The following is a 21,913-nucleotide window of genomic DNA, read 5'->3' on the forward strand; positions in this document are numbered from 1 at the left end:
AATAGGCTGCTCTGACAACCGTAAATAACGTGGCACCGCCGGCTCAATCGTGTTCATGGCCCTCTTATTAAGCTTCTGGTCCCGCTTACATAAGCTAGTGGTGAAAACATGATACTGCCCATGATACGTTCCAATGTATCTATAATTTTTTTTGTTCCACGCTATTATATTACCCGTTTTGGATGTTTATGGGCTTTATTATACACTTTTATATTATTTTTGGGACTAACCTATTAACCGGAGGCCCAGCCCAAATTGTTGTTTTCTTGCCTATTTCAGTGTTTCGAAGAAAAGGAATATCAAACGGAGTCCAAACGGAATGAAACCTTCGGGAGAGTTATTTTTGGAATGGAAGCAATCCAGGAGACTTGGAGTAGATGTCAGGGAAGCTTCGAGGTGGCCACGAGGCAGGGAGGCGTGCCCCCACACTCGTGGGCCCCTCATGGCTCCCCTGTCTGACTTCTTTCGCCTATATATGTCCATATACCCTAAAAAATCGAGGAGCAGAATAGATCGGGAGTTCCGCTGCCAGAAGCCTCCGTAGCCACCAAAAACCAATCTAGACCCGTTCTGGCACCCTGTCGGAGGGGGAATCCCTCTCCGGTGGCCATCTTCATCATCCCGGCGCTCTCCCTGATGAGGAGGGAGTAGTCCACCCTCGGGGCTGAGGGTATGTACCAGTAGCTATGTGTTTGATCTCTCTCTCTCTCTCGTGTTCTTAAGGTGGTATGATCTTGATGTATCGCGAGCTTTGCTATTATAGTTGGATCTCATGATGTTTGTCCCCCTCTACTCTCTTGTGATGGATTGAGTTTTCCCTTTGAAGTTATCTTATCGGATTGAGTCTTTAAGGATTTGAGAACACTTAATGTATGTCTTGCACGTGCTTATCTGTGGTGACAACGGGATATCATGTGATCCACTTGATTTATGTTTTTGTGATCAACTTGCGAGTTCCGTGACCTCGTGAACTTATGCATAGGGGTTGGCACACGTTTTCGTCTTAACTCTCCGGTAGAAACTTTGGGGCACTCTTTGAAGTTCTTTGTGTTGGTTGAATAGATGAATCTGAGATTGTGTGATGCATATCGTATAATCATACCCATGGATAATTGAGGTGACATTGGAGTATCTATGTGACATTAGGGTTTTGGTTGATTTGTGTCTGAAGGTGTTATTCTAGTACGAACTCTATGATAGATTGAACGAAAAGAATAGCTTCGTGTTATTATACTACGGACTCTTGAATAGATCCATCAGAAAGGATAACTTTGAGGTGGTTTCGTACCCTACAATAATCTCTTCATTTGTTCTCCACTATTAGTGACTTTGGAGTGACTCTTTTTTGCATGTTGAGGGATGGTTATATGATCCAATTATGTTATTATTGTTGAGAGAACTTGCACTAGTGAAAGTATGAACCCTATGCCTTGTTTCAACACATTGCAATACCGTTTATGCTCACTTTTACCACTTGCTACCTTGCTGTTTTTATATTTTCATATTACAAAAACCATTATCTACTATCCATATTACAGAAACCGAACTAGTGCACCTATACAATTTACCATTGTATTGGGTGTGTTGGGGACACAAGAGACTCTTTGTTATTTGGTTGCAGGGTTGTTTCAGAGAGACCATCTTCATCCTACGCCTCCCACGGATTGATAAACCTTAGGTCATCCACTTGAGGGAAATTTGCTATTGTCCTACAAACCTCTGCACTTGGAGGCCCAACAACATCTACAAGAAGGTTGTGTAGTAGACATCAACCCACCACTCAACTGCTTTGGGTTGGTCTGATAACCAGATTGTTGTTGTTGTTGACTCCCCTAATTACTCTGCTGATTGTAACCACCCTGGTTACCGTGACCTTGAAAATCAGAACTTGAACCGCCGCCTCCATGACCCGGACCATGAGAACCGGACCCTGATCCGCCATTCAGGCCGTGGTGGCGCTAGATGGACTCCCTAAAGCTTCTCATTATGTTGCAATCTTTCCACGAATGAGTAGCCGGCTTCCGATCCGTTCCGTGTTTCGGACACAGCTGATTTAACATTGCCTCAAGGTCGAATCCTGTCCTTGGAGCCGCATGTCCCTTACGACGCTGGTTATAATTGCATGCATCGGTGTTAGCCACAAAGTCATCAGCTTTGCGCTTACTGTTGCCGCCCTGATTGGTAGAATTATACTGTTGTCCCTTCATGCCGTTACTCTTCTTTCCCTTTCCCGACCTTTCATCCTCAGAATCAGGGTCCTTGGTACCATCAGAGTCGGCATATTTTACAAGAGCCACCATTAACTCCCCCATGTCATTGCAATGACGCTTGAGCCATCCAAGCTTCTGCTTAAGTGGAATGAACCAGCAATTTCTCTCCAACATCAGAACCGCTGAGCCGACATTGATATTATCTGAAGAATGTATGATGGTCGAGACCCGGCGCACCCAGCTGGTTGTTGACTCGCCCTCAGCCTGCACACACGAAACCAAATCCACAATCGACATAGGCTGCTTGCATATATCTTTGAAATTTTGGATAAACCGGGCCTTCAACTTTGCCCATGACCTGATGGAATTAGCCGGCAATCCCTTCAACCAGGTACGAGCCGTCCCTTCTAACATCATGGTGAAGTACTTGGCATGAGCAGCTTCACTAACATCCAGCATCTCCATGGCCATCTCATAACTCTCCACCCATGCCTCAGGGGGTTGATCTGCTGTACAATTAGGCACCTTACGAGGGCCTTTGAAGTCCTTGGGCAGATGCTCGTTTCGTATAGCTGCCGTTAAACATGGCACACCGAAAGCTTTGGAAGTCACATCTGCCTCAATTGAAGTTGTCGGGTAAACCGGCGTGTGCTGATGAGCCGCCAGTTGAGCCGCTAGCTCAGCCTCCCGACGTGTTCTGGCCTGGCCTACCAAATTATGTGCATGGACTCCATTGCGCGTCGGGTCATGCCCGTGAGGCTGGTTACGGCGTTGTTCAGTACTTGAGACCGCTGGCGAGTCAATGTGTTGGCTAAAGCTTCGTCTTGGGCGAGGGGTCGCATGAATCTGATCACGACTATAAGAATAGGCCTGCTATTGTACCAAAGTTGTTTGAAGTAGCTCCTTGGCCCTTCGGGTTTCAACCGCCGCTGGAGTTTCACCCTCGACGGGCAGAGCCGCCAATCATGTAGCTGTAGCAATCATGTTGTCCAGAGGGGTGGAGTAATGACCCGGTGGTGTCACCACATGCTAAGGTGGAGTGCTATTCATATGTGGCTGGCCTGGCGGTTCAACCATCCGATTCACCACCGGCGGGTTACTAGTTCCTGCTCCAGGGGTGTTGAAGAGGTCCCTCGACTCATAAACCAAGGGCAAACCACTCTAGTGCTTTCTCCTCAAGACCTCGTGTGAAGCGTTCTGATCTACAATGAGCCAATATGAATCTGCTTGAATCCGTTGTGCTTGGGCTTCCAAAACGGCCCGCTCTGCAGCCATCCTTGCGTTTTCTACCGCTAAGTCAGCTTTAGCCTGCACTATCTCATCACTACTTCCTGCTGCTCCTGGTTGTCTGGGGTTACCTCAACCTCCATCAGAGTCGCCAGAGCATCCAATAGATCTGCTAAAACTTGAGCCCTTGGGCGGGCTGACCCGCCAGCACCTGCAGTTGTCATTGCTGCTGCACCAGATGTTATAGCCGTGGTGGCTGTCGAGCTAAAAACCGGCTGGGTGCCTTCCATGAAGATCGCCACCCTGTTCGGCGGCTCATGGGGGTCCGGAATACTGTCGCCATCGGAACAGCCCCCAAGCCGTCCATCTTGCAGTTGATACATTGAATTGGTCTCACCTGTGGACTCATCCTCAGAGCAGATTTTCGTCTCACAGCCAGAGACAAGGCCTTCCAACTCAGCCCCATGGGTGAACCCAATGAAGACATGCCTTACGGCAGGCTGAGCCCGAGTGGGTCATGCACGCTGAGCCGTCTCGATGATGTCGGTGCAGATGTCCGGCTCAGGGCCCGACTCACCAATATTGCCGATGAACACATGGATTCTGCCGAAGGGGACCCGGTACCTGTACTCAATTGGGCCGGACTCGGGGGCCCAGCCCGCATCGTCGATGTAAAGCTTACCGCGATGACTCTTGGTCATTGGGCCCACAGCGTATCCTTTGAGCCCTTCGAAGCTGCACTTTAAGAACTCAAAACCATCGTGCGCTGGCCCCACGGTGGGCGCCAACTGTCGTGAAAGTGTCACGGCAGATGTCCTCATGGAAGGACTTAGTTGTGGAGCCATTGCGACGAGGTTAGCTTAAAGGGGTTAAACGGGACAAAGGACACGGAGAGTTTATACTGGTTCGGCCCCTTGCGGTGAAGGTAAAGGCCTACTCCAATTTGAGGTGGTATTGCTAGGGTTTCGATTACCAGGGACCAGACACATTTTGCTTGGCTCTCGATCTGATGTTTCTTGCCCTAAGCCGCCACCGGGTCGTCCCCTTATATACACGGGTTGATGCCCTGCGGCCTACAGAGTCCCGGCCGGCTCATACAACGTGTCTGGCTCGGTGACGTATCTTACATGCCTTACATTACAAGTCTACACATACATGGCGGTTTATATTTACGGGCCTTAAGCCGCCTCTAGACTTGGGTCTCTTACAAGCCTAACTGTGAACCGCCATCTTGTATACTCTTGGGCTTCATTTAGATGAACCGCCATTGTGGTTGACCCGTTCCCTCCTGGGCGGGTCATATCTGATAGTCATATCCCCAACACATGGGATCTTTTCAATAGCAGCAACTTTAGCTTTATCAACTTCAATACCTCTTTCAGAAATTTTATGCCCCAAGACAATACCTTCATTAACCATAAAGTGGCACTTCTCCCAATTCAAGACAAGATTAATTTATTCACATCTCTGCAAAACTCGATCAAGGTTGCTTAAGAAATCATCAAAAGAAGTTCCATATATGGGAAAATCATCCATGAAAACCTCAACAATCTTTCCATAGAAGTCAGAGAATATAGCAGTCATACATCTTTGAAAGGTAGCAGGTGCATTGCATAAACCAAAAGGCATATGTATGTAAGCAAAGGTACCAAAAGGGCAAGTAAAGGTGGTCTTTTCTTGATCCTCTTTTGACACGGGTATTTGAGAGAAACCTGAATAACCATCTAGAAAGCAAAAATGTGTATGTTTGGATAATCTTTCTACCATTTGATCAATAAAAGGTAAAGGGTAATGATCCTTTTTAGTAGCTTTATTTAGTTTGCGGAAATCAATTACCATTCTATAACCAGTAACAATTCTTTGTGAGATCAATTCATCTTTATCATTAGGAACAAAAGTAATACCTCTTTTCATAGGGACACAATGGATAGGACCTACCCACTAACTATCAGCAACAGGATAAATTATACCTGTCTCCAGAAGCTTTAGTATTTCTTTTATTACCACTTCTTTAATCTTAGGATTTAACCGTCATTGGTGATCAACAACCGGTTTAACGTATTTCTCCAATTTTATTTTGTGTTGGCATAGAGTGGAACTAATGCCCTTAAGATCATCAAGAGTATACCCAATAGCAGTACGGTGCTTCTTCAGAGTTTTCAATAATCTCTCTTCTTCCTTCTTTGAAAGGTTAGCACTAATGATAATAGGATATATCTTCTTTTCATCAAGATAAGCATATTTAAGAGTATCAGGTAATGGTTTAAGCTCAAACACGGGATCACCCTTGGGTGGAGGAGGATCCCCTAGAATTTCGACAGGCAAGTTGTGTTTCAAAATAGGTCCTTGTTTAAAGAATACTTCATCTATTTCCCTTCTTTCATTCATAAACATATCATTTTTCATGGTATAGCAAATATTGTTCTAAAGGATCATTAGGAGGCACGGCAATAGAAGCAAGACCAATAATTTCATCTTTACTATGCAATTCTTTATCATGGGGTTGTCTATGAAATTTAGCAAAATTAAAATCATGAGACATATCCCCTAAACCAACAGAAACAATATCCTTTTTACTATCTATCTTAGCATTAACAGTATTCAAGATGGGTCTACCAAATATAATGGGGCAAAAGTCATCTTGTGGGGAACAAAGGAAAAGAAAATCAATAGGATATTTAACTTTCCCACACAAGACTTCAACATCTCTAGCAATCCCAACTGGTGAAATAGTATCTCTATTGGAAAGCTTAATTGTAACATCAATACCTTCTAATTCAGCAGGTGCAATATCATGCATAATTTCTTTGTATAAAGAATGAGGTATTGCACTCGCACTAGCAGCCATATCACATAAGCCATGATAGCAATGATCTCATATTTTAATAGAAACAATAGGCATGCCTACAGCAGGTCTATGTTTATCTTTAGTATCGGGTTTAGCAATTCTAGTAGCTTCATCACAGAAGTAAATAACATGCCCATCAATATTATCAACCAAGAGATCTTTAACCATAGCAATACTAGGTTCAACTTTAATTTGCTCAGATGGTTTGGGTGTTCTAATATTACTTTTGTTGACCACAGTTGAAGCTTTAGCATGATTCTTTATTCTAACAGGGAAAGGTGGTTTCTCAATATAAGCAGTAGGAACAATAGGATCAACATTATAAGTGATAGTCTTTTCTTCAACTTTAATAGGTTCAACTACTTTTACTTCAATGGGAGGATGGTATTTAAGCCACTTCTCCTTAGGGAGCTCAACATGAGTAGCAAATGATTCACAAAAAGAAGCTACTATCTCAGAGTCAAGTCCATATTTAGTGTTAAATTCACGAAAAGCATCGATATCCATAAAATATTTAATACAATCAAACTTAGGTGTTATACCTGACTCCTTACCTTCGTTGAATTCCCAGTCTTCAGAGTTGCGTTTAATTCTTTCCAATAAATCCCATCTGAATTCAATAGTCTTCATCATAAAAGAATCAATAAAAGAAGTATCGAGCATGGAGCAATTATTGCGTTTAATTCTGCACCCTGGATGATGAATAGTAACACTATATATATATTATGATCACGATGAACCAGATGCATAGGATAAAATTTCTGATAAAATTCCAATTTCAATCGGTTGTAGTTCCACGATCCAATATCATCACATAGCCTAAACCATGGCAATGCCTTTCCCTTCAAAGATAAAGGAATTACCTTCTTCTTGATAACATCCTCGGGCATTCCTGCAAGCTTAAATAATCCACAAACTTCATCCAGATAGATTAGGTGCTAATCGGGATGCAATATTCCACCTCATGTAAAACGATTAGCTAGCAGTTTTTCTATCATACCTGAAGGAATTTCAAAGTAAACATTTTCAGTAGGTTCGGTAGGTTGAGGAGCAACTCTTTGCTCTACTGGTCGGGGTGAAGATGCCCCGAACAAGCCCCTCAAAGGATTACTTTCCATTGTAACAAGTGACAGTAAATTTCAGCACACTATATAAATTTTTCCTTACCAAATTCCACCTACCAAAGGCGCTTCACTCCCCGGCAACGGCTCCAGAAAAGAGTCTTGGTGACCCACAAGTATAGGGTATCTATCGTAGTCCTTTCAATAAGTAAGAGTGTCAAACCCAACGAGGAGCAGAAGGAAATGACAAGCGGTTTTCAGTAAGGTATTCTCTGCAAGCATTGAAATTATCGGTAACAGATAGTTTTGTGATAAGGTAATTTGTAACAGGTGACAAGTAACAAAAGTAAACAAGGTGCAACAAGGTGGCCCAATCCTTTTTGTAGCAAAGGACAAGTCTGGACAAACTCTTATATAAAGGAAAGTTCTCCCGAGGACACATGGGAATTATCGTCAAGCTAGTTTTCATCACGCTCATATGATTCGTGTTCGTTACTTTGATAATTTGATATGTGGGTGGACCGGTGCTTGGGTACTGCCCTTACTTGGACAAGCATCCCACTTATGATTAACCCCTCTTGCAAGCATCCGCAAATACAAAATAAGAATTAAGGTAAACCTAACCATAGCATGAAACATGTGGATCCAAATCAGCCCCTTATGAAGCAACGCATAAACTAGGGTTTAAGCTTCTGTCACTCTAGCAACCCATCATCTACTTATTACTTCCCAATGCCTTCCCATAGGCCCAAACAATGGTGAAGTGTCATGTAGTCAACGTTCACATGACACCACTAGAGGAAAGACAACATACATCTCATCAAAATATCGAATGAATACCAAATTCACATGACTACTTATAGCAAGACTTCTGCCATGTCCTCAGGAACAAACATAACTACTCACAAATCATATTCATGTTCATAATCAGAGGGGTATTAATATGCATAAAGGATCTGAACATATGATCTTCCAGCAAATAAACCAACTAGCATCAACTACAAGGAGTAATCAACACTACTAGCAACCCACAGGTACCAATCTAAGGTTTTGAGACAAAGATTGGACACAAGAGATGAACTAGGGTTTGAGATGTGATGGTGCTGGTGAAGATGTTGATGGAGATTGACCCCCTCCCGACGAGACGATCTATGGTGATGATGATGGTGATGATTTCCCCCTCCCAGAGGGATGCTTCCCCGGCAAAACAGTGATAACCCATAAGTATAGGGGATCAATTGTAGCCTCTTTTGATAAGTAAGAGTGTTGAACCCAATGAGGAGCTAAAGGTAGAACAAATATTCCCTCAAGTTCTATCGACCACCGATACAACTCTACGCACGCTTAACGTTCGCTTTACCTAGAACAAGTATGAAACTAGAAGTACTTCCCCGGCAAAACAGTCTGTAATAATATGAACATTCACCATACTTCTGATACTTGAAAAATTCTACCAAAATTAGGAAAAATAAACAATTTGTATAGGAAGACAGTGCAGAAAGAATCATAACCATTTGACATTCCAGCTAAAAACGTAAAATCGCGCACTACAGCCAAAGTTTCTGTCCTGCACCGTACAAACCATCAAGCAAATGTAAACATCCTAAAGGCAAACCTTGGCACATTATTTTTATATTTAAACTTTATAAAAGCACACAACAGAAATAAATGACTCTCTAAAACTTCCGGGTTGTTTCCTGGCAGCGCTTTCTTTAACGCCATTAAGCTAGGCATATAGTGCTCAAGTAGTGAATCCACCCGGATCCCAAGGTATATCAAAGCCAATTTTAATTAACAATGATTTGGCATTTAGTAGTGAGCACAAAGCAACATATATCAAGTAACAACGAAGTCTAACTCTCTTCCTATGCATCGGCATGTCATAAAAGAACAATTCATGCACACATAGTAAAGGCCAATGCATAGTATAAATAGTTTCTTGCAATTTTGTCATATTGGAAACATAGAGAGGTGGAGATATAGTTCCTCTCATAATAATTGCAAGTAGGAGCAGCAAGCACATGCATATTATATTCATCAAAATCATCATGTGCAACGGTAAAAGGCAACCCATCAATATAATCCTTAATAAGCACAAACTTCTCCGATATAGTGTAGTTCGGAGAATTCAAAAAGATAATAGGACTATCATGTGTGTGTGCAATAGCAACAATTTCATGTTTAACATAAGGAACTATAGGAAGTTCATCTCCATAAGCATAATTCATATTGGCATCTTGGCCACAAGCATAGCCAGCATTATCAAAAAGGGATATTTCAAAAGAATCAACGGGATCATAACAATCATCATAGCAATCATCCTTCGGTAAACAATGTATGAGTTGAAGAGTTACTATCAATAGAAGGTGGGCACGGGTAGCTAATCCGCTCTTCCTCCTTTTGTTCTTCGCTCTCCTCCTCATCGTTTTCATCCAATGATCTCACAGTTTCATCAATTTCTTCTTCCATAGACTCCTGTAAAATATTAGTCTCTTCTTGGACAGCGGAGACTTTCTCAATAAGTGCATTAATATCGTAATTGTATTCATAATTCTCATAACAATATTTTAGGATAGCTAAATTTTCAGGTCTATAAATAGCATCATCAAAATCTTCAAACTCTAGATTCAATTTCATAAGCACCCATAAAAGCAACAAATTCTTCTATTTGTTCCAGATCATAGTAATCATATATACCATTAGCATAAGAAGCTAAGGTTTTATTATCATTAAATTTGCATAAAAAGGGAAGGTGTGGAGCCTTCACCTTAGAGGAACAAGTATAATCATATCTCAAGCATAGTTGCCTAGCATACCAATTCAATATATGAATTTGATCCCATAATAGTTTCCCTTTTTATGTCAAGCGGTAATACCTAAAGTATTCACGTTGATCCAACATTACTCCCAATACATAATTGAATGGGGTTTTCTCAGGATTATTAAAGTAGTACATAATATTTTTCACATAACCAGCATCGAGGGTTTTAGGAGGTTCCCCATCTCCATGAGCAGAAAGTACACCTAATTTTTTGGTATTTCGTGTTGCATATCCATAACTAAAGATAAAGAACAACTAAGAACAGCAAATAAAAATTACTTAGTGATAAAGCAAACAAGCACACACGAGAATATTCACCCCACGCTATTGCTCCCCGGCAACGGCGCCAGAAAAAGGTCTTGATAACCCACAAGTATAGGGGATCGCAAAAGTTTTCGATAAGTAAGAGTGTCGAACCCAACGAGGAGCTAAAGGCAGAACAAATATTCCCTGAAGTTCTATCGACCACCGATACAAACGCTTGACGTTCGGTTTACCTAGAACAAGTATGAAACTAGAAGTACTTTGTAGGTGTTGTTGGATAGGTTTGCAAGAAATAAAGAGTATGTAAATAAAAAGTAGGGGCTGTTTAGATAAAGAAACAATAAAGTAAATATAGCGAGTGTGGAAAAGTGGTGGTAGGAGTTGCGAAATTGCCCCTTAAGCAATTGACTACTTTACTAGACCGATAGCAAGTATTATGTGGGAGAGGCCACTGCTAGCAAGTCATCCCTGACTTGGAATTCTATGCACTTATGATTGGAACTATTAGCAAGCATACGCAACTACTAATGTTCATTAAGGTAAAACCCAACCATAGCATTAAAATATATTGGTCCCCCTTCAATCCCGTATGCATCAATTTCTATGCTAGGTTGAAGCTTCTGTCACTCTTGCCCTCCAATACATAGTCCTATCAACATACAACTAACCCTAGGGTGTGATCCACGCGCGCAATCATATGATGGGCACCAAAGGACAGCAACATAACCACAAACAAATTAAACCAATCATAGCAATTCACCAATTACCGATAGGACAACGAAAATCTACTCAGACATCATAGGATGGCAACACATCATTGGATAATAATATGAAGCATAAAGCACCATGTTCAAGTAGAGGGTACAACGGGTTGCGGGAGAGTGGACTGCTGTAGATAGATGGGGGAAGGTGATGAAGTTGTTGGTGAAGATGACAGAGGTGTTGGTGTAGATTGCGGTGACGATGATGGCCCCGGCGGCGTTCCGGCGCCACCGGGAGAGAGGGAGAGAGAGGGCCCCCTTCTTCTTCCTTGACCTTCTCCCTAGATGGGAGAAGGGTTTCCCCTCTGGTCCATGGCCTCCATGGCAGCGGAGGGGGAGAGAGCCCCTCCGAGATTGGATCTGTCTCTCTGTTTCTGTGTTCTAGATTATGCCCTTTCACCGTTTCTTATATTCCCGGAGATCCGTAACACCGATTGGGCTGAAATTTGGACACGATTTTTATCCGGATATTGGCCTTCTTGCGGCAAAAGAAGGGCACCAACCGACTTACGGGGTGGCCACGAGGGTCCAGGGCGCGCCTGACCCCCTGGGGCGCGCCCCCCTGCCTCGTGGCCCCCTCAGGCATCGTCTCATGTTAATTCTTCTTCCCAAAAAACACATATATTGCAAAAAATCTCCGTCAGTTTTTATCCCGTTTGGACTCCATTCGATATGTATTTTCTGCGAAACAAAAAACATGCAACAAACAGGAACTGGCACTGGGCACTTGATCAATATGTTAGTCCCAAAAATAGTATAAAAAGTTTCCAAAAGTATATGAAAGTTGTATAATATTGGCATGGAACAATCAAAAATTATAGATACGACGGAGACGTATCAAACAGCTCTGCCGCGGCCCTATATTGGTTCCGCCAAGGTTCCGCCTTGAGACGGCGACGTTTCGTCCCAAAAGCTTCCTTCTGATTTTTTTCCAGGGCGAAAGACTTCATATAGCAAAAGATGGGCACCGGAGGTCTGCCAGGGGGCACACGATATAGGGGGCGCGGCCCCCACCCTCGTGGATGGTGGGTGGCCCCCCTCTAGTGCTTTCTTCGCCCAACATTTTTTATATATTCCAAAACTGATTTCCATGGAGTTTCACGACTTTTGGAGTTGTGCAGAATAGGTCTTTAATATTTGCTCCTTTTCCAGCCCAGAATTCCAGCTGCCGGCATTCTCCCTCTTCGTGCAAACCTTGTAAAATAAGAGAGAATAGGCATAAGTATTGTGACATAATGTGTAATAACAGCCCATAATGCAATAAATATAGATATAAAAGCATGATGCAAAAGGGACATATCAGAGACTGAAGGAAATATGCCCTAGAGGCAATAGTAAAGTTGTTATTTATTTTTCCTTATATCACGACAACTGTTTATTATTCATGCTAGAATTGTATTAACCAGAAACTTACTGCATGTGTGGATACATAGACAAAACTGAGTGTCCCTAGTATGCTTCTACTTGACTAGCTCGCTAATCAAACATGGTTAAGTTTCCTAGCCATAGACATGTGTTGTCATTTGATGAACGGGATCACACCATTAGAGAATGATGTGATGTACAAGACCCATCTGTTAGCTTAGCATAATGATCGTTTAGTTTTATTGCTATTGCTTTCTTCATGACTTATACATGTTCCTCTGACTATGAGATTATGCAACTCCCGAATACCGGAGGAACAATACCTTGTGTGCTATCAAACGTCACAACGTAACTGGGTGATTATAAGGATGCTCTACAGGTGTCTCCAATGGTGTTTGTTGAGTTGGCATAGATCGAGATTAGGATTTGTCACTCCGTGTATCAGAGAGGTATCTCTAGGCCCTCTCGGTAATGCACATCACTATAAGCCTTGCAAGCAATGTGACTAATGAGTTAGTTGTGGGATGATGCATTACGGAACCAGTAAATAGACTTGCCGGTAATGAGTTTGAACTAGGTATGATGATACTGATGATCGAATCTCGGGCAAGTAACATACCGATGACAAAGGGAACAAAGTATGTTGTTATGCGGTTTGACTGATAAAGATCTTCATAGAATATGTACGAGCCAATATGAGCTACCAGGTTCCGCTATTTGTTATTGGCCAAAGATGTGTCTCGGTCATGTCTACATAGTTCTCGAACCCGTAGGGTCCGCATGCATAACGTTCGATTATGATTTGTATTATGAGTTATGTGATTTGATGACCGAAATTTGTTCGGAGTCCCGGATGAGATCACGGACATGACGAGGAGTCTCGATATGGTCGAGAGGTAAAGATCGATATATTGGAAGGTTATATTCGGACACCGGAATGGTTCCAAAGTGTTTCGGGTATTTTCCGGAGTACCGGGAGGTTACCAGAACCCCTCGGGGAAGTAATGGGCCTTAATGGGCTTTAGTGGAAAGGAAAGAAGGGCCTCAAGGGGTGGCCGCCCCCCCCCAAGGGCTGGTCCGAATTGGACAAGGAGGGGGCGGCGCCCCCCTCTTTCCTTCCCCCCTCTTCCTCCTTCCATCCTTCTGCTAGTTGGAATAGGAAAGGGGGGCCGAATCCTGCTTGGACCGGGAGTCCAAGTAGGACTCCCCCCTTGGCGTGCCCCCCCTTGGGCCGGCCTCCTCTTCCCCCCTCCTTTATATATGTGGGAGGGGGGCACCCCAAATGCACACCAAGACTTCCCTTAGCCGTGTGTGGTGCCCCCCCTCCATAGTTACACACCTCGGTCATATTGTCGTAGTGCTTATGCGAAGCCCTGCACCGGTAACTTCATCATCACCGTCGCCACACCGTCGTGCTGATGGAACTCTCCCTCGTCCTCAACTAGATCAAGAGCTCGAGGGACGTCATTGTGTTGAACGTGTGCTGAACACAGAGGTGTCGTACGTTCGGTACTTGGATCGCGAAGACGTTCGACTACATCAACTGCGTTACTAAACGCTTCCGCTTTTGGTCTACGAGGGTACGTGGACACACTCTCCCGTCTCGTTGCTATGCATGTCCTAGATAGATCTTGCGTGATCGTAGGAATTTTTTTTTGAAATATTGCGTTCCCCAACAAATATGCCCTAGAGGCAATAATAAATTTGTTATTTTATATTTCCTTATTTCATGATAAATGTTTATTATTCATGCTAGAATTGTATTGATCAGAAACTTAAATACATGTGTGAATACATAAACAAATACCGAGTCCCTAGTGAGCCTCTACTAGACTAGCTCGTTGATCAAAGATGGTTAAGGTTTCCTAACCATAGACATGAGTTGTCATTTCATAACATGATCACATAATTAGGAGAACTAGTCATCAACCTGTGCATTCGCACGGGCTAGCCAACAAATTGTATGTATTAAATTTATAAAATCCGAAGAATAGATATGCATATGAAATATTACTATTAATACATAGTTTACTATTTCACTTAGGAAGAATATCATAGAATTATGATATTTCACTCCAGCCAACTGGTATTTTTCAGACCAATCTGATTGGAATATGAGTGACTGCCATCTAAAAAGAGTAAATGGCACAGCTCTAATGGAAGCTAACTAATATTACAACTAAATTCTTATAGGTTACTACTACAAATTTATATCCGGAATTGCTATAAAAATTCTAAGTATATGCAATAGTTTACATGTTTTTATAAGGAAAATTTCACATCAATAATTTTTCCCTGAAACTTGTAGTCAGCATTTGATAAACTATGAGTGATGTTACATGTCACCATTTGACAGGAGGTGGTGGTACAACTCCGATGAAACCTCAAACTGATTACTAACTAAAATATTTAGAAGTTGCTACCAAAAAATCTATAACTGTAGCTTCCTACCAACCCGATTAATATTTTTATAATATTTCTATAGATCTTGTGTAATTTGGTTCAATAATGCATTCAAGTGTATGTAGCATATAATAAGTTCACATTGAGAACTAAAAGTTATAGAATATTAACTGAATAAAACAATCAGTCTGCTGTGCACAGTAGTATTTCTTCACCTGATCAGATTAAAATATGATGAGCTTATAACTTTACAATAACAAAACTTTGTGCTTATGTTAGCTGGTCTATGGCTCTTACAGTAATCAAGAGTACTTAGTATGTATTATAAACTACCATGACAAACAATAAATATTACAATAGAAATCCGAGCAGGTCATTGATAAATCATATGAGGCATATGCCATATGGCGAGGATGTGATTCTTGGATATTATTAAAAAATCTAGGATGATTAGGACCAATCAGTCATGAATAGTTTATACATTTTCCCTTGATTTCCATTTAAACTAACTCTGTTATCAAAATCATTAAATGATGCTACTATTTTTTGGAATAAGTTTATAGAAAAGAGTTGACTTCTCTTTGTGATTTCATGGATGGTTCTACATAGCTAATCACTCATAACAATTGATAGTCCAAATTAAAACCAAGTGCATGTCATGCTAATGCATGTATCATGTGAAAATGTTTATCCTCAATGCATTGCAATGGAAATCTAAGCAGTAATATCATCTTAGCATGAACCAACATTCGGTGTCACTCCTTGAGGCCCAACAAGATGCTAGTAATCACTGATACAACCACATGTACCCTGAATCTTCCGTGAACTCTTCAAGATTGTTGTCCATCCCGAGCCATATAACTGTAGCATGTGTTCATTATAGTGGGCATCACTTCGTCGAGGGCATCACGGAATGCAGGAGTATTTCCCATGGTAGTGGCCCAATGAATTGCTTTAAACTACCATCAATATGACTGCCATAAACCAATATCCATCAAGGGATCTGTCCATATGAGATACAAATAGATGCTTGGTTGCAGCGTGGTTTGAACTTGGAAGGTAGGTTGCAAACATAAGATAATATAATAATTCTGGAGCGATGAAATTAATACCAAACAGTGATTGTGCAATTTGGAGGAGAGTGAAAAACATAAAAAAAGTTTGACATCGTAAGAAGCTAGCCCTCTGACATCATTTAAATGTCTATAAAAAAGATTAAACTGAATTAGTGTGCCTAACTTGCAAGTATGTGGTTACAATTAAGCTAACTTCCAAAGTATGATACTCTTCGACTATAACTCCTACCACAATTAGTATCATCTGAATATGTAGCAGGAGTCTGAAACTCACTAATACCGGAACTCCTACAAATATACTATGGTATAGCACATATCAAACCTACCCTATGGGAGCATTGGATTTAGTAGCAGTAGTAAAGCAGGAAGGAGCCGGAGTTGTGGAGAGAGAAAGAGCGAAGCATGACGGCCAGGAAATTCCAGTCTGCAAAGAATGACACACGTACATGTAATAACCCATATGACTTCCCAAGTAGGTTGATCGATTCCAGCGAGATGTGCTAATATATACCTACATACACATAGGTAAGACAGATTGCTTTCTTTGAAGTGTTAACAAACACACGCCAGAGATATGTCTGCGGCGTTGACTTCTGAACTGAGGCGAAGTGGGATGGCTTGATACAATCTCGATGTGGTCCTGCACGGGGTTCGTCCGGCAAGATGCAAAAGTAGAAGGCATCTTTGATCAGCCTGAACATGCACGTACACACCATCCTTATCAACGATGCACATAATCAATCATTGCTTGAACTGTTAACAAACGCACGCTAGAGATATGTCTGCATCGTCGACTTCTGAACTGCAGTGAAGCAGGATGGCTTGATTCAATCTCGATGTGGTCCTGCACGAGGATCGTCCAGCAAGATACAAATGTAGAAGGCATCCTAGATCGGCCTGAACATGCATGTACACACCATCCATATCCACCATGCACATAATCAATCATTGCGGCTCAAAACGCAGTGCACAGGAACACGATGTGTTTACCTATAGCAAACTGATCTCATTAGTGGGTGCTAGAGGATCAAATAAGAGTTTCTAATCTGGATATTATACCTTTTATTGAATCGATAGCTTGACGACAAACCTATGGTGCCGGGCGCAAACTCAGGCTGTCCAAGAGATGTTATTTTTGTATAAGCCTGTTCCAGTCTAGAAAGAGATCACGTGATGTTCACAGGTTGCTTCTCCACCATATTGCTGAAGTCATGGATCGAGGATTTGCTGCCGGATCGAACTCATCTCCAACAGATCGATTGAAAATAGAGCCTAATAGTGGGCGGACGAGGAAGGCAACTTTTTTTCATGGAGGGGAGGAAGGCGGGTTATGTGGGAGAGAGAGGGAGAGGATCTTGGTCTCCTTATTTTCTGGATCTGAGTCTCGTTAAAGTACTTCTGTTTTCATGACCGAGAGAGGATTACGGGCCTTTTTTTAGGGTTGATTACGAGCCTTTTGACCTTTTTTGTTTCACTGGCGATTTTATGTATACATTGGTGCCTAATAATTTGGCCTTCTGGGCGTTTTTTTCCCCGACGGATTAATGGATTGATCTACACCGTGTTAATTCGGTCCCACCAAATAAACGGCTCCTAATTACTGATTAACGTGAGAATTTTTAGTAAGTTTGTAATTAGTATAGGTAAGATAGATAGATATAGATAGATAGATAGATAGATAGATAGATAGATAGATAGATGATGTGATGGACAAGACCCATCCGTTAGCTTAGCATAATGATCATTCAGTTTATTGCTATTGCTTTCTTCATGTTAAATACATATTCCTTCAACTATGATATTATGCAACTCCCGGATACCGGAGGAATATCTTGTGTGTTATTAAACGTCACAACGTAACTGGGAGATCATAAAGATGCTCTACAGGTATCTCCGAAGGTGTTTGTTGAGTTGGCATAGATCGAGATTAGGATTTGTCACTCCGAGTATCTGAGAGGTATCTCTGGGCCCTGTCGGTAATACACATCATAATCTTGCAAGCGAACCACTAAGGAGTTAGTCACAAGGTGATGTATTACGGAGCGAGTAAAGAGACTTGCTGATAACGAGATTGAACTAGGTGTAGAGATACCGACAATCGAATCTCGGGCAAGTAACATACCAATGGACAAAGGGAATTACATATGTTGTCATAACGGTTTGACCGATAAAGATATTTGTATAATATGTAGGAGCCAATATTGGTATACAGGTTCCGCTATTGGTTATTGACCGGAGAGGTGTCTCCGTCATGTCTACATAGTTCTCGAACACGTAGGGTCCACACGCTTAACGTTCGTTGACGATATAGTGTTATATGAGTTATGTGTTTTGGTGACCAAATGTTGTTCGGAGTCCCGGATGAGATCACGGACATGACGAGGAGTCTCAAAATGGTCGATAGATAAAGAATGATATATAGGACGATGGTATTCGGACACCGAAAGTGTTTCGGTGGGTACCGGGTAGTTATCGGGTCACCGGAAGGGGTTCCGGGCACCCCTGGCAAAAGTTATGGGCCTTCTAGGCCAAGAGAGGGAACACACCAGCCACAAGGGGCTGGTGCGCCCCCATAACAGGACGTCCTAGGAGGAGAAGGAAAGAGTGGAAGGGAAAGGAAAGTGTGGAGTAGGACTCCCCCTTCCTTCCCTCCCCCCCTCTTTCCTTCCCCCTTGTCCAAACATGGCAGGGGGGCACGGCCAGGGCAGGAGCCCTAGGGCCGGCCGGCCACCTACGTGATGTGCCAGGATGCCTCCCCTCCCCCTCCCACCTATATATATGTGGGAGGGGGCGCCTAGCACACAACAGATCAATTGTTAGCCGTGTGCGACGCACCCCTCCACCGTTTACACCCCCGATCATATTTTCATAGTGCTTAGGCGAGGCCCTATGGAGATCACTTCACCATCACCGTCACCACGCCGTCATGCTGATGGAACTCATTTGCTACCTCGCCATCTTGCTGGATCAAGAAGGCGGAGGACGTCACCGAGCTAAACGTGTGCTGAACACGGAGGTGTCGTACGTTCGGTACTAGATTGGTTGGATCGCGAAGAAAGTTCGACTACATCAACCACGTTGTGAAATGCTTCTGCTTACGGTCTACTAGGGTACGTAGACACACTCTCCCCTCTCATTGCTATGCATCTCCTTGATAGATCTTGCGTGTGCGTAGAATTTTTTTTATTTCCCATGCAACATTTCCCATCACCTTCACCTCAGTCCTTTTTAAGTCGGGTCGACCAAAGGGGAGCCCACGAGAGTTATTGAAGTCGGTTGACCATGAGGTACCCACAAGATAATGATGCAGCATGACCGGGCCGGCAGAGACCGCCCTAGAGAGGGATGGGCTTGGCCCTTGTCATAAGCCTGTGAGATAGGGCGACAGGATCATTGATCGTTTCCATGATCTCCCTATACATTAACGGGTTTGGATATATGATCGGAGTAGGCTTCTGGCCTTTTCGCACTAACTACCACGCGGTTTAAGTTATGGGCACTTGGCATCTTACGATTCTTCCAAAAGCTTTGTTAGACGCCCAATTCAGCATTACGGCACGGTCGAGCAGGTGCCATCCAGGATAGAGGTGGTGCTTGGACCCGACCCTGCTCGCAATGACTCAAAGTGCTTAGGGGTGAGTGGTCGAACAACCCCTTCATGTAGGATGTAGACCGGCGGGGACCTCTCCGTGGAGACTAGGTAGGACTACGGTGTGTCGATCAGCCAAGGCCAGGCATGACCAGGAAAAGTGTATCCGGCCAGAGTTAATCGAGTGTGTTGGGTAAGTTGGTGCACCCCTGCAGGGAAGTAATCTATTCAAATAGCCATGTCCATGGTAACGGACGCTCGGAGTTGTATCCCGATCTATGATGTCTACTACACAACTTGTTCTTGTAGACTTGTGTTGGGCCTCCAAGCGCAGAGTTTTGTGGGACAGTAGCAATTTTCCCTCAAGTGGATGACCTAAGGTTTATCAATCTGTGGGAGGTGTAGGATGAAGATGGTCTCTCTCAAACAACCCTACAAACAAATAATAAAAAGTCTCTTGTGTCCCCAACACACCGAATACAATGTGAATTTGTGTAGGTGCACTAGTTCAGCGAAGAGATGGAAATAAAAGCGTAGTAATGATAGTAGATATTGATTTTTGTGATAGGAACAATAAAAAACAGCAAGGTAGCAACTAACAAAAGTGAGCACAAACGGTATTGCAAATTTGCAATGCTTGAAAATGAGGCCTAGGGTTCGTACTTTCTCTAGTACAATATCTCAACAATGCTAACCTAATTGGATCGTATAACCATCCCTTAAAGTGTGATGAAGAATCACTCCAAAGTTCCTATCTAGTGGAGAACATAAGAAGATTGTTTGTAGCTATTCTTTCAAGAGTTCGTACTAAAATAACACCAAGTTATTCTTTCCAGTCGATCTATCAGGAGTTCGTACTAAAATAACACCAAGTTATTCTTTCTGGTCGATCTATCAAGAATTCATACTAAAATAACACCAAAGCAAATTCAGATTCATAATACTCAATCCAACACAAAGCACCTCAAAGAGTGCCCCAGGATTTCCGCCAGAGAAACAAAAGATGAGAACATGCATCAACCCATGCATAGATTACCCTAATGTCACCTCGGGAATCCGCGAGTTGAGTGCCAAAACATATCTCAAGTGAATCAATATAATACACCATTGCCACCACGCGTATTCATATGCAAGACATATGTCAAGTGCTCTCAAATACATACAAGTATTCAATCCGATAAAACGAAATCTCAAAGGGAAATCTCAATTCATCACAACAAGATAGAGAGGGAGAAACACCATATGATCCAACTATATTAACAAAGCCCGCGATACATCAAGATCGTGCCATCTCAAGAACATGAGAGAGAGAGAGATTAAACACATAGCTACTGGTACAAACCCTCAGCCCCGAGGGTGGACTACTCCCTCCTCATCATGGTGGCCGCCGGGATGATGAAGATGGCCACCGGTGATGATTTCCCCCTTTGGCAGGGTGCCAGAACGGGGTCTAGATTGGTTTTTCATGGCTACGGAGGATTGCGGCGGTGGAACTTCTGATCGAGGGTTATTTCTGATGGTTTCTTTATTTATAGGAATTTTTAACATTGGAATCATGTGAAGATGGGCCTCGAGGTGAGCACAACCCACCAGGGCGCGCCTGGGCACCTTGGTGCGCCCCGGTGTCTTGTACCCTACCCCTTCATATTCTGGTCCTTCCATGAAGCTTCGGGGATCTCTTTTATTCCAAAATAAATCGTCAACAAGTTTCAGCTCATTTGGAGAACTTTCATTTCTACACAAAAAACCAACATTGCGGTAGTTCTGTTTAAAACAGTGTCAGTCCGGGTTAGTTCCATGTAAATCATACCAAACCATATAAAATTGTTGTAAACATGGCATGAATACTCCATAAATTATAGATATGTTGGAGACGTATCAGCATCCCCAAGCTTAATTCCTACTCGTCCTCGAGTAGGTAAATGATAAAAGAAATAATTTATGAAGTGTGAATGCTAGCAAAGTGCATAAGTTTGATCAATGATAATTTCAATCACTTTTTCTAGCATCATAACAGCAACTCTTTCTCATAAAACTTATCATGATAAAGTAGCGACTGAAAACGGAATTTTTGTTGTGGAAAGCTACCTATCATATTCATCATATACGCTTTATTTTGTAGCATGGACATTTGGACTTGAATGATTCAAATAAATAGTCTATAATTTGACATGAAGACATCAATACTCAAGCATAACAACAAGCAACCATGTCTTTCAAAATATGAACACTACAGAAAGTTAACCCTAGCCCATCATGCGCAATCATTGATCCATTCGCAAAACACA

This window comes from Triticum urartu, chromosome 1A (genome assembly GCF_056163025.1).
Source record: "Triticum urartu cultivar PI428250 chromosome 1A, HENAU_Tu73, whole genome shotgun sequence".
NCBI lineage: Eukaryota > Viridiplantae > Streptophyta > Magnoliopsida > Poales > Poaceae > Triticum > Triticum urartu.